At 37.6% G+C, this 14511-nt stretch overlaps 1 protein-coding gene across 2 annotated transcripts in view; it reads right to left on the bottom strand.

The window, feature by feature from the left end:
• The window catches only part of sulf2b (sulfatase 2b), a 119769-nt gene that overhangs the window by 104273 nt on the left and 985 nt on the right, over positions 1-14511 (bottom strand). The gene's annotated exons all lie outside the window — the stretch shown is intronic.

The raw sequence follows: 14511 nt of genomic DNA, 5'->3' as shown, positions 1-14511 counted from the left end.
ACAGATGCACATACATTTCTATGCAAAGAATTAACAAATGCATATAAAGAGTGCTGTCAAAACAGTCCCCTGACCAAACTAGACAAAAGCAGAAAATTCCAAACTTGCACACTTGTATCACAGAATCCCCTTTCTAATCTACACATTTGTTTTTTTATACATTTAATTCCAGCAAAGAATATTGTAATTGTGCAATTGATTTAAATAGCCACATGGTCACTCACTTGAGGCACAACCTTCAGCTGTGGCTAAAACAAAGGTCTCTGCAACACAGAAACAGCACAAATGTGAAATCTTTCCCATACATGTTATAATAATTATGGGCAAATTAGGGGTGAATAACTTCAGACATGGATGGCCACATTGTATTCCAACTTTCATACTACCTGGGCTATTTACATGCAAGATCACCTCATTAACAACATCTCTCCATTTTTCCCAGGTATGTGCTTAAGCAGTTAATTAATGGAAGTCACAGCTAAAATGTGCTGGATTACGGCTCTTGAGAATTGGAATTGTTCACCGCCGAGTAAAATGAAAGGGAGTAGCGTTCAAGTGAACAGCCAGAGAGCTGGCCCTGATACATTCCTGAGACAGAAAGATTAGGAGGACCACTGCAGAGCAGATCCATGTTGATTTCATTGGCCTTTATACCATGCATTCCAGCATTTTTGAATTGCTGTATGTGGATACGAGACAACATTTTTCTACGACACCACCATTTCATTTTCAAGTCTTAATAATTAAACAGAAGTAAAACACAGAAAAAAAATCCTTCAAATCTTTGCTGGCTGACTACAGAAAACACCTGTTACCACATCTGGTGACATTCTAGAGATAATTCTAAGATACCTACATTTGTATAACAGAGCAGCATGCTTGCTTCTCCTCATTACTGTGTATGCTCCCTTAAAATGCCTTCCTCCCTTAAAATAAAGCATTTTCTTTTATTATGTGGTGTGCGCAGGGGCCTTAAAATATTTACTCTGTAGTACCAGGGGTAATTGCAACCGACTTGAATGTGGAACATGCTGCTGTTCTGATGAGTTCTCTATTCTGATGAGCTCTGAGGGCTGAGATTACCGATTAAAAATACATAGCACATATATCATGGGATGAAAGATTAATGAGGGAAAAGTCTGGTTGAATGCTATCTCAGGCTCCTGCGTGACTGAGGCAGACTACACTCATCTGGTGACAGAATAGTTATTAATGGCGACTGCAGCTTGAAGCATGACCAATTTATAGCTATTGGAATCAGTGTGGAAAATGACTGACACCAAGAAGTGTGATTTTGCAATGATTTGATATAGGAGCTGATTTCACTTGCTTATTACGTGTGCACACTTCATTGACTTTTGCGGCCCAATCAATAGAGTCCTAATTAAAATGCATTAATCATGAACCCTCAGAAAAGCATGCTACTTAATTTACTGGTTGAGACTTGTACTTTCTCCATGTGCTTTAAAAAAAATAGAAATAAGAATGTTTTTTATTAACAAGATGAAAAACAGAATAAAGCTTAATTAGAGTGGTTCAAGATAACATTTTTTCATTGCACAATTGTAAGAAAGACGTATGTATATACAAGAATAATGAAACAGGCATCTGTAAATATTGAAACATCCCTGAAGTCGGGTATTTTGGAATGTTTGCAAACCTGAGAATATCCATATTTAGACTTTGTATTCATATTTTGCTTTCATGCAGGCTAGACTAAGTACAGTATCAATTAATAATTAATAACAATAATTCCTTGCGTTTATATAGAGCTTTTTATCCCAGAGGATCCCAAAGCACTTTACACATAAATGGGGACACACTTCATTCTCCATTGAAGTGAGCACAGCAGTCAATCTGCTCCAGAAATCCCACAACACAGCAGATCAAGTGGAGAAAAGAGAAATCACTTCACCTACCAAATTAAGGGGGAAACTTTAGGGAGGCAGACTGTATAAGCAAAGTCTGGAATTTATACTCTAAATCCCAGAACACAAGGGGTCAACACTCCTAATCTTACAGTGCCACATGATGTTTAATGACCAACTATACTGTGTTAACACTGTATAGCCTATTTACAGAAAAAAATATTATATGCCAGGTACACATTTGTAACAGTTGCACATCAGCAGAGTGAGATGAATTTCACAACTAGCCAGTGCTCATTACTGCACTCATGTAATTATGTATTATTAAATCACAATAACCATGCATTTTATATAACTACAATGTAACCATGCAATTAAAGATGTCAGGGGAAGTCCCAAGCTAAAAGGCACTTTAACCTCCAATTACTGTCTTATAATAAGTGTGGGATATGTTTTTTTAGGAGACTTAGATATGATTCTACATGTAAAAAATAAATAAATTTAAATGAAACTGTCCAATTATAAATAAAATCAATAATACATGCAGTAAAAATGCAGTGCTTATTTTAAAGGAAAACACGCATTAGTAATTCCTGTAATTCTTAGAATAAGAGTACCGCATAATGAAAAAACAGGCATTCTGACATTTGGCACTGACTTAATAAATGAATCCTTAATATAAATTCATTGCACATTTCATTGTGCATCCCACAAAACAAGGAAAAATACACATGACAGATAGAACCCATCAAATAATAAAACAAAGGTAGTGCAAAAAGTATTCTGGGTCTCTGTTGTCTGCTTATCAGTGCCAAGAAAGAAAATCTGTAAGCTTCTTGGGCTGGATGGATTTAAAAAAAAAATTAAAATGCTTAAATAGCAAATGCAGGAAGAAATAACAGGCTTTCAGAGCTGGCAAAGACTAAAAGCAAAGGGGTGAAAGAAGCTGTCTTTTCATATACTGTACATCTCGGAGTTGTAAATAAAGGCCCATTTGAGCTGCATAACTTTTAGATGCTTTAAGACAATGCAAGAAGATTCTGGCATTGCTTCCAATGAGATAAGAAGTACTGTATGTGTAAATAATGTTTTGTGTGCACACAGTCCTCGACTTGTCCTCTGAACAGCAACGCAGCATTTCAGAGTACCTTCAGCTCACTCTTCCTGATAAAATATTGATCAGAATATTTCTATTCATCATAATTTATTTAACTGTGGCACGATAGTTTCTACTGAACTTTGCCTTGCTACTCTCACAGCGTGTCTTTTTCTGTCATTAAAAGCTCTTCAGCTCATGACACTACAGTCCTTGCATTCTTCCATCACACCCAAAAGCAGCTCCAGCAGGATTCCTTTTAGAAGCAGCGGTGTTTTAAAAAGAAGAGACAAAAATCATAAAACTACCATCTCACCCGTTTCCCCCATCTTTTGGCTCATTATATGTGACCTTACTGCACCCTCATTTCCCCTTCAAGAGACTACTTCAATTATAAGACATACCAGCTGTTAAGCAGCAGCAACATGCCATCATGATGTTTTTAAGTTTTTGGCTTGCAGAAATGCGAGACCTTTATAGAACAGAGACATTATGTACCTCATTCTAGAGATGGAATTACCTACAGTCCTGGAACTCATTACTGAACCTCAATGCAAACAACTCCCAGTTTTTTTTTCTGTAATCAGGGATTATTTTTTTCTTTGTGTTTGGTTGCTTAGTGTTAACAGGCGAAATGGAACAAAGTACTGGCTCAGCTGTAACCACAGATAATACGATAGTTTCACAATTGTTTCAGAAGAAAAATATTTATGGGTTATTCTGTGGTCGATGTTTTCTTCAGCAGTATCCACCCACGTCTGTATTTTTTTTTTCAAATCAAAACTTGCAATGTGCAAAACCCTGACATGTTCTAGGTAGGCTGCACAACACCTCCACATATTAATAATTCCTAAAATAATGTGACTATTCCTTGCTAATATATAGATATATCAACCTCAAAAGTTGAAATTCCTCACTGCTGGCTGCAGATACTTGGCACTATAATGCTAAACAACTCCTCCATAGATAAACTGTTGTTTGCATCCAAACATTCTGTCTGATCAAATTCTGTCTGATCAGACCCTTATACAGTACACTGTGTTTGTATTGTTTGAATGTGCCATTTTGTTATTACGTTCTTAGAATATCCCTCATCTTGAGGACTTTAAATGGTTTTCATAATTAAGACCTATGGGAACTATTCCTGTTTTAACAGTGTAAGAGACAATGCTGACAGGCACTACGCCATCTCAGTTAAACGCTGTGTTGTGGTCTCAGCTTCCTAAAAAGCTTCCTTTTAACAATATGCTTACGCAGTGAAGAAGAAATGCGTGGGGTGATCCTAAAGATATTCCTGTTATGTGTCAGGGCAACAGTGTTAGGACGTTTGCTAACTGCAGTTATGCACGGAAGTGAACTGGAAGACACCACCGTTAGGAACTGGAGTAACAATATTGTAGTGTCTGCCATGAACACAATTTACACTGACACCCTCACCTTCCGCCCCATGAACGACATAACATAAAAAAACATTTTAATCCTTTAAGGGCAACAGAAATGTACTCTAGCCAAGTAAAGCATCTGTGCATGTTGCAGTCTGATAGGGAAAAATACAGCTTGTGCACAACGTGTAATGTCTGTTGAAAGGGGGCATAGAGGAATAGAAAAATGAATTCCCCAGGCTGACAATTTTGTTTACAGCATCAGGAGGGATGCATGACCAGGAGACACAACAGTAAAAAACCCCAAAGAAGCGACCGTGTGTAAGGACTGAAAAGCACCTCAAAGAGGGTGTTTCAGCAGAGCATGAAATGAGAATTTTACCACATAGCCAGAGTTGTGGTCAGATTTAATCAGGAACCTAGCTGGGCTGGGCCTTAAACTTTGACTACAGTATGCACTTGATTTTGCAAACCTAGAAAATCAGTAGTGCCAAAGTCTCGTGTAAAGTTTTGTAGAGAATTTAAAATACACTGCACATTACAGCCAGAGCTGGTTTAATGCCAGGAAGCCTCCAGAAAAATTCAGAATCTCTTCACAGTTCTGCAGTCTTTGCATGCCACTTTGCAATCTCCTTGCAGTTTTAGAACATATGAGGAGTGAGGCTTTTGGGCAGAGAAGATCTCTCAATAAATACCACAAGGCCTGTCAACAGGAAAGTCTGCCTTTCCTCTTATCAGTGTGATAACAGATATGAGCGAAAGAATGTACAGAATGTGTTACTGACAGTGAAAGTCCTCATAAAATCATGTTTACAAAAGAAATTAATGATAAAGAAATACAAAGTTCCAACTGTGTTGTAAATAACAAGGGTAAATGCAATTACTGCCAATTGTTCAGAAACAACCAGTAACAGCCACTGAAGGCAGCGCCAGCTGAGTTCTTAGTAAATAAGAAGAAAAATGCAGACACAAAAGTATTTGAAACACGAGCTTCATATATTAAAAGTAACCGTTCACTTCCCCTGTTCTCTACTTTAAGCCACCTAGTATAGTTTATGGCCTTGGACAAGCCAAGGGAGAATTTTCTGACATTTTAGTCAGCTCTCTGTTTTCAGAGGCCAAGCTGAGCGCCAGAGTGAGCTGTGAGAAATGTTGAATGATGTACCGTGTTGTAAATGTTTATGTTGGCTTGCTAATAAAACATTCTGTATTTTCTCATGCGTGCTGCTGGATGAATCAAATAAATAACACAAGGGTTAGACTGAAAGTGGGGAAAAAGAGGACGGAAACAAAAGCAGAACTGCAAAAAATTTTCACTCCTGCCTTTTCCAAGGATTACATCACACAGCGATTAATGCTAACACAGTATTGCAGATATTCACACTGATAAACCGAGGACAGGGTGAATGCACCTACTGGAAGGCCAGAAGTGATTATTTTTAAGCTGGTGCTATCTATGAAATGAATTTGTTACCGAGGAGGTGCAATGAAACACACCCGTCTGTTATCTCAGTACTATTCTCATTATTAACAGGTGTGGAAATCTTCATCAGCCTCCCACGCAGAATAAAGTCTATAATGTCTGAAAAGAATGTAGACAGCAGGTGTAAATGTTAGCTTATGGGGAAAGCATTCAGTTTTTCATACTTGTGATTCAGTTGGGTTTTTTTTGTCAAATAAAAGTGTTATGCTTTAGTTTAACAAGAGATAAAAATCAACTAAAAAATGTAAAGGATAATCTTTATAGAACCGGATTTGAACTAAGACTATAAACCTTACCTTACAGATGCCAGCATGTTTTTAATTAAAAAAATATTTCCCCACACTGTTCCCTTAGGTATAAACTTTTGTATACATCTACAAAACAATTTTGGGCTTCGTTAATATCCTTGCTCCATAGTGCTAGCACCATAATTCCACAACTATTGCCTAGAAATCGTGTTTAGAAATGACAATTGTATAAAAGATAGTGACTGTGATGTTTCCTTCTGTACGCTCTTCTTTTGCTTACAACTACTACAATCAAATATGAGACGATATGAGTACAAAACGCTTTGATTATTGTATTGCATTACAACAGACAAAAACACTCATACATCATACATCAATCCATTTTCTAACTGCTTCATTCAGGGTTCAGGGTTTTGGGGAAGCCAGGAATGATCCCAGCAAGCAAAGGACACAAGGCAGGATACACCTTGGATGGGACACCAGTCCATCACAGGGCAGACACAAACACATAACTGCTCCCACCAGGATCAATCTTTCTAGAAGCCAGTTAACCTACCAGCTTGTTTTTGGAATGTGAGAGGAAACTGGAGCACCCGGAGGAAACCCATGTGAACACAAGGAGAACATACAAACTCTGCACAGGTAGCACCCCAGGTCCAGAACTCACCCCAGGGCCCCAGGGCCCCAGAGCCCCAGTGAGGCCCTGTGAGGCAGTAATGCTAACCACTCTACCACTGTGCCGCCCCAGACAATTAACATAGTACAAAAATTTAAATTATGCTGTATTAATTATCATGAGCCATTATAAACTACAAATTAATGCATATGCCTAAAAGACTAAGAGAAACTTGCTAATGGTACAATGATAATATGTGTAAAGTCTAAGAAAGCAAGGTGTAAGGAATTTTCAAACCATGATGCAGCATGTAGTTTTCAAAGCCAGAGATGCTTGTGAATATGTCACAAGAAAAAATAGCAGGATGGGGGCACAGGTTATTTAATCTACCAAGCTTGAAGAGATGTTCATAAATACTGCAGGTGTTATTTCTATAAAGAAGCCAGTCTGGAAAGATAGGTGCTGTTAAACACTCATAAAATGACTGGATCAGCCTCCCTTTTATAAATTTACTTTAATTAACACAAATATAACTGAAGAAAATCAATCAGATGGATAGGACCCTTCTAAGCTGATTCCTTAACTGTTTAAGCTAGAAGCATCGTGGCTTGTTAATAAACATGTTCTGAGTGCTACACAAGAAGACCTTGGAGAAGTGTAACTGGATTAGCTGAAATATGCTACCCACTTCCAGGACTGTCAAAACCAAAGAGAACCAGGCCTTTGGCATTCTTTGGTTCTAACCCTTAAAACACCCTCCTCAGACAAATCCAGGAAGTCGACTCCTTTCGGATGTTTAAATCCTAGATCAAAACCGATCTGTTCCGCCTCGCCTAGCCCTGATCGCCTGGCTTGCTTCCAGTCGAGTCAAAGCATTGCAAGGCGGAGAGAGGTTTTCTCATGAAAAGCACTGCGGAATTTCAAATTGTATCATCTTGTTAACTATTCTTACTTGCGAGAACCACTGGGAGGCTGATTTAGCGCGGTGCCTACAGTATATTAGGGCTTCCTTCTCCTGCTACCACCAGCCAAAGACAGGACTTCTGTAGCTGTTCATTACCAAACTGTTTTCAAATAGGGGCTCATTAAAACCTAGGAGCAGATATCAAATCTAACATACTGTGTAGCACTTTTGTAACAAGAACCACTTGTTCAGCAAATCAGCATCTTCTTTAAACTTAATTTGTGCCATTTTAGAATGCTGTGTTCAGAGTATGTTAGATGTATAACAAAATATTAATAGCCACTGTTATTTATCTTTCTTTACAGTATTTATAAGTACTTTCATAGTATAGGGCTGGGACTAAAACACAGGTTGCACAGTGCTTTGACCCATTCCAGAAGTATAAATCCAGCTGATGAATTGGAAGAGCGCATACAGGCAGCTGCACTTCGGTTTAATCAAATTAATTAAAAATCAGGTAACTTACTCCATGTATTATCCAGAACCTGCTGCTGGCGTTAACATGAGACCCCGTGGCTGGTGAAACATGATTGTTTCATTCTGCTTTGCAATGGGAATCTAACATCCACACCTGATGTGAACCTAAAACATATCATGTGTGTTAGGTTTCCTTTACACCTTTACCTCCTATCTTTTAATACAATAACTTCACCAGCCACCTTTCTTTATTTTGAAGGAATTACACTTCACTACAAAGGAAGCATTTTCAGAAGTGATTTCCAAATATCTAAATCCTCCGAGCGCACAGGGTGGCAAGACAGGTCTACACGAGTTTGCAGGACACATGGTAACTAAAGCTTTCGTGCCTTGGGTTAAGGCAGCAGACCCCCAGTGCTTACAGCACAGGCTTAATTATTGATAAGACACTCACATTGCTAGGTAAATGAGGGACAGGCAGATAGGCAGCAAGACCCTACAGCACCCTGCTGGCTTCATGGAAAATGGAAAGCAATGCTTCTTGGCTCATGAAGTGCACTTTAAATTATGAATTGGGAAGCATGAAAATAAAAGATTTCGACAGAGCACGGAAGGCTGAGATTATGCAAACCTGACAAGTGACTCACACTGGGCCAATGATACTATAATCCAAGCAATAAATATTTAAGTTTAGGGTCACACATCTATAATGCAATACACAGTCACTGACCAAATAAATATAGGATGATGTTCATAATACAGGCAATTAAGACAGGAAAACTGTTTGCCTCTATTGTTTAATCATTATTATTTATTTGCTCAGCAGAGACCTTTATGCACAGTATCTTAGATACCCTGACTATCATCTCTTTACAAAATTCAGCTGATTAAATCAGTTAGTAATATTCCACATACAAATTGATGATTAATATTTAGTTTTTTTGAAGTACTTTATTTTTCCTGAATTCCTTTAGGCTACAAAATAATCCAGACTCCTGCGATCTTCTTACAAGGGGGCTGTGTACAGTATATATTTTTAACTCCTCAAACGTTTCTCTGTAGAAATAGTACAATATAAAAAAAAATAAAAAGTGATGGTGAAATATGGAGAATATGTGTGAAAGTTACTGTACAGTATATTAAATAACCTCCGGATTTGGCTTATATTTGCTTTCTCAATTTACAAAGGTTACAATTACTATTATTAAAGCCCTAGTCTCTGCTCCAGACAGATGATGTAACTTGTCAGTTTAGGAGTTATCAAACTGTCAGCTTTTGCAATTGTGTATCAGTTGTCACTGGCTGTTCTGGTGGGCATTTTCAATGTGAAAAAACACATATTGTATAAACAGCACTGTGTCCAGTACAAATGCATGTGGAAGGAGGTTGTAACTAACCCCAAAAAAGTATGAGTATGAGTATAGTGTTAATAACTACACCTAACATTAATCTTTTCCGTATATTTAAAGAATCTTGCTACGGCATGTTCCTTGACAAACACTATATATTACTATAAATACTTATATACCCGATATGGCTTTTAGAATGATAAACCATAATGATTGACACTGTTGTGTCATATAACAACATACACCTTCATCTAGGCTATATGAAGACTGCATTCAAATAACCAGGCTTTAAAGCTAATGCTGAACATGTCTCATTATCCACGGAAAATGTTGGTGTCGTCCTTATTCATGTTGTTTGACAGTCTTCAAAGCACTGAGGTAAGGAGGAAGGAAAGAGTTAAATCCACTGAGAGTTTCTCTCTGTGCAGAACAGCGGAAGAACTTGCTTAACAAAACCAGGACAAATCCCTGCACATAATTCCAGCATACAAGGAGCTAGACAGCTTTAGAGAAGGAGGGACAGAGGTAATGTTAAACAGGCTTGACCAATCTGAGTCATGTGACAAGAATATAATGAATGCCTTATCGGTATAAAGGAGTGCCTTTTACCCTGCCTGCGCAGCAAGGATTAACTACCTATGACATGTACATTCACCTCAAACCTGTGTTTCTGTTGTATATCTTGCAATTTATGAAAGCAAAAACAACTAAACATTTTATTTAATGTGGAGTGATTTCGGTGTTTTGAACGATATTTTTTAAAAAGTGAAAATACAGTGGTGCAATTTAATTGGACTCATCAAATTAAACAGATTTGATTCTTGCTGAAGTGGAATAAGACAAAACACAGATGCTTATATTTTAAAACATGTGTTAACATCAGCTCAGCCTAAGCCTTCAGAACAAGGCAGCTGTGAGGAGCATGGGCCTTGCAAGAAGTGTCAATTTCTTAGGTTAACTAAACACCTTGTTTGCCCAAAGAAATTCAAACTTTTTAACCCATCAACGCAGTGGCTGTGAACCTTCTCCCAATCAACAAGACTAAAAACAGCTAAAGATTCACACAATGTATCAGTCAGTCAACAGTTTTATCATAGCCCACACCTTCCTTTTTTCATGCACAGCACCAGAGCAACTGCTTCACCTCACTTTTGAGTTTTCTGTAAGCAGAACAACTTGTTAAAGACACACTCTCCCCTCTGCCACCCACACTACACTTCACTTCCAGATATGTTCAAATGCAAAGCGAGATAAAATGGCAAATGCACAAATACAATAGAGAATAGTGGTGTTAGGAGCAAAGTGCCTATTATAGAAAGCACAGAATTTGTGAGAGTATTTTGGATTGATACTCTAGTATCATTCCAATCTCTCTCTGTGTGTATAGGTACTGTATGTACTGTATAGCTAGAAAGGGAGAGAGATTCGGACAGCTGGATATACATAAAACCATGCTGTGCCTCATGTTCACACTAATAGGGGAAAAGATCCTGTTAATTTAATTTATGATGGGCTAGCCTGCAAGTTGCTTCACTGTAGTCTGCTGTGTAGTCAGTTTTGTGTTGTTAATAACACTAGTTTCCCCCTTTGATCTGTCCATTAACACATGAGATACAGTAGCTTGGGTGACTATAGTAATTTAGGAAAGAAAATGCCCATCTGTCTCAAGTGAAGTCTGTTACAAATCTGCAAGGTAACTGGTGTTTGGATTTTTTTTTGCCCGAGACAATGGTCACTTAATTTATTAAAGCTCAGAGCAGGTGTCTCCAACCCTAGTCCTGGAGAGTCCCAGTCCAGCAGGTTTTATAGGTCACCATAAATCACCAATCTCTAAAGACAGTATCACAATGAGCAAGCAGGCAGGTGATCTATTAAACTAAACAATTTAGAGATCATATGGGATCAAAATATGAGTTCCCTACAACCCTCAAAAAACGTGGCTCTCTTAACCCAACAGATCATTACTCAATTCAGCAATATCGCACAGGTGTTCCCAATCTTGAGAAAAAGGTGACCTACAGTATAAGCATAACTTAAGTGCGAATCTCCGGGACCTGGGCTGGATTGAAGACTATATGTTAACAAACCTTAAAAGATACAAATTAAATCTGAGAGCTGCTTTCACAAAAGCAATACCAAAGAACTCAGAATCATAAGATATAGCACCTTCATAATTGCACGCCGAATTTAGTAATTTGGACTGGGACATAGTCCCTGAAATATAGCTCTGCCTTGATTGCAACGATACTGTATGTGCTTAGACTTACAATAACATTTTATATATGTGCAGAGAAAAAATAATTCCTTACAAACACCAAGGACCAAGGGCAACTACACCTCTTCACTAAAGAAAACTAACTAGGTAGAAGAAAACAATGTCATCATCATTGTACAGTAACTGAACTTGATCATGCACTTAAAATCTTATAGAGGACTTGCCTGAAGTCCCACTGGGTATGTGAGCTGAGCTTTATTGAAATGACATCTGAAAATAAAGAATACCTGCTGGTCTATCCAATTTATTAGGAAGGCACCAACAGAGAGCTTCCTTGCACATGTTTCTTAATAGTGTGCTGTCCCCTCTGACAGCACTTTTAGCCCAATAAGCAGCAACATACTGTAGTACACACTACAGCAATAACCAGGGGAAATCACCAGGGCAAAACCATTGTATGTATAAAGCAAGAAAAAAGAAAGCACGTCTGTACACTATAATATCAAGCACATTCAAGCTCCCTAAGTGTTGATCCTGTGCTGTGCTAGCAGTACTTCATGAACATGCTTGCTCAGTGACTGTCCAGTAATTTAAAGATATAAGATATCAGCATTTACAGTGAAAAGAATGTAACCTTTCTTATCTGTTTTCAGACCCCACCAACTATAATTATGAACACTTGGGATGTAACTCAACTGAAACTTTAAAAAGTGCATTGGTACCATGCAATGTCCCTGTTTGCTACACCTGCTTAGTTAGCAGTGAAACAACGACAAAAAAGAGTGCATACACCAGTATGATGAGTCTCAAGTGTCACTGGTTTGATCACAGTCACATCATAACGCTCTATCATTGTGAAGGAAGAAAAGTTAAGTGCCAGGTCTTGGGCCTCTTAACCCAGTGTCCTACTGCCTTAGCTCCATGTTGTATAAATTCATCTCTACAGACAGCCAATTGCCGACTGTGGTAATATTTTAATACAAAACAGCTGATAAAGTGGTCACAAGATGTGCAATATGCCACATGTTACTGAGACAAACTCCACCGTTTACCATTAAAGAATAATTTATTCCAGACCATATGTTCAGCTGGTGGAAAAAAGCTGCTGGAGTCACAAGTTGCCTGATCTCTATTGGATCTTATGAATTAGTGTCTGTCAGTTGGGGCTAAGAATCAGATGGAACGGAGATTACATGACTCAAAAGACAATAAAATGAGCAATGCTACACACCAAAACATGTAAAAGAACAATCTGTAAAACTCGTCTATAAAACAAACACAAGACATGTTCAACTGATAAGGGTGACAATTTGTAAATTTGTGAATTTACACAAAATGCATTCATTTTTTGATAGGGATGACCAATACTGATTTGTTAAGCAAACACATTCATAATGGCATGAACAGTGAATACAGAATATATTATTAAATATATCATTTGAAAACCATAATGGTCTTCCTATCCATTGATTATTCTTAGTGCTCTCTCTACATACTGTATATACGCTGAATGTGCCCCCTATTGTAAATGAACTTATGCCTGTGTGTTTCACTCAAGGATGACATTGTTACCTCATCTCAGTTACAGAAAGGAAATCAGTAAATAATCTACTGTTGTGTGTAAATCAATAAATCCACCAGGATGTTGCTTACTGACACACAGTCATGTTGCTCTGGCTTTTCTTGCGAGAGACCACTGAGAAAGGTCATGATGTGTGTTAAAAATGTGGGCTAGTAGCCTCGGACCTGAACTGTTAATTAAAAATGCGCTTTCGTTATAACATAAGCACATTACCAAATATTTCCACACACTGCCGGCTTTTTGTATTCCATATACTGCATATACAATGATGTCAATAATGAAGCAAAAGTCTTATTTTATTAATTTTGTTATTATCTTGATATACAGTATAAGCTTAAAACAGGAATGCGGTCTCCTGATTACAGTGTAAAAATGAGAAGCCATAGGTTCTAATAAAGATAACCAGGAAGTGGAACTTTTCAGAGTGTTTGAACGCAGAAGCTATACAGAGTGTATCATGCAGTTCAATCTGCAGAGAGCAAACTCCAGTCACATAACAACATTCTTAAAGATCATATAAGAACAATCAGATAAGTTATAATCAATGCCACTCCATCCATATCCTTCAGGTATAAAGATTTCTATCAGAAAATGTCAATTCTGATGGAAATGGAAATAGAGGTCGGTCTTTCTAATGATTCCTCTGTATTAACTTCACAAAACATAGATGCTTCTCTTTTTTTCCAGATTTTCAGCCATTGTTATTTTTTCATGCACAATATTGAAAACCCTTACTCCATGGACTAAATAGCAAATACAGAATTTAGTTTTTAACTGAATAAATGCACAAGCATTTGAATATCCTGAGCTACCTTTGCCTAACCAGGAAATCTAATCAAGAATAGAAGATGGAAAATTTGAAAACTAGGAAGAGGAGAATTTTAATTTTACAGAGAAATTACATGAGTTGACCCAGTTTTCCCTCTATAGTTTTTTTGCCCTAGACAACTGCTGGTTCATATTTTGCTGATAACGTCCAATGCAAAATACATTTTAATATAATTTTCACTCAAATCAGTCAGTCTGTTGCTGTGTTATTTCACTTGACATGACATCACTGAGTCTTGTCAATTTCAATTTCCTTTTATTCTTTATATAGTGATGTCACTGCTATCCATACCCGTGTCTGACAGACCATAAAGTGAGCCTGGCAAAATCTACATTTGCAGTTCTAAAAAAAACTTGTAATCATTTTCTATCCTTAACACGTGTTCAGCTGCTTCATTTCTGAACTAAGAAACAGAAGGAAATACCTGAACATAAGTATTTTCGCAGTCATTTTTGGGATGCC

The sequence above is a fragment of the Atractosteus spatula genome, chromosome 19 (assembly GCF_055471065.1).
Source record: "Atractosteus spatula isolate fAtrSpa1 chromosome 19, fAtrSpa1.hap1, whole genome shotgun sequence".
Lineage (NCBI taxonomy): Eukaryota > Metazoa > Chordata > Actinopteri > Semionotiformes > Lepisosteidae > Atractosteus > Atractosteus spatula.
The sequence above is the reverse complement of the archived record's forward strand: the minus strand, read 5'-3'. Positions and strand labels throughout refer to the sequence as shown.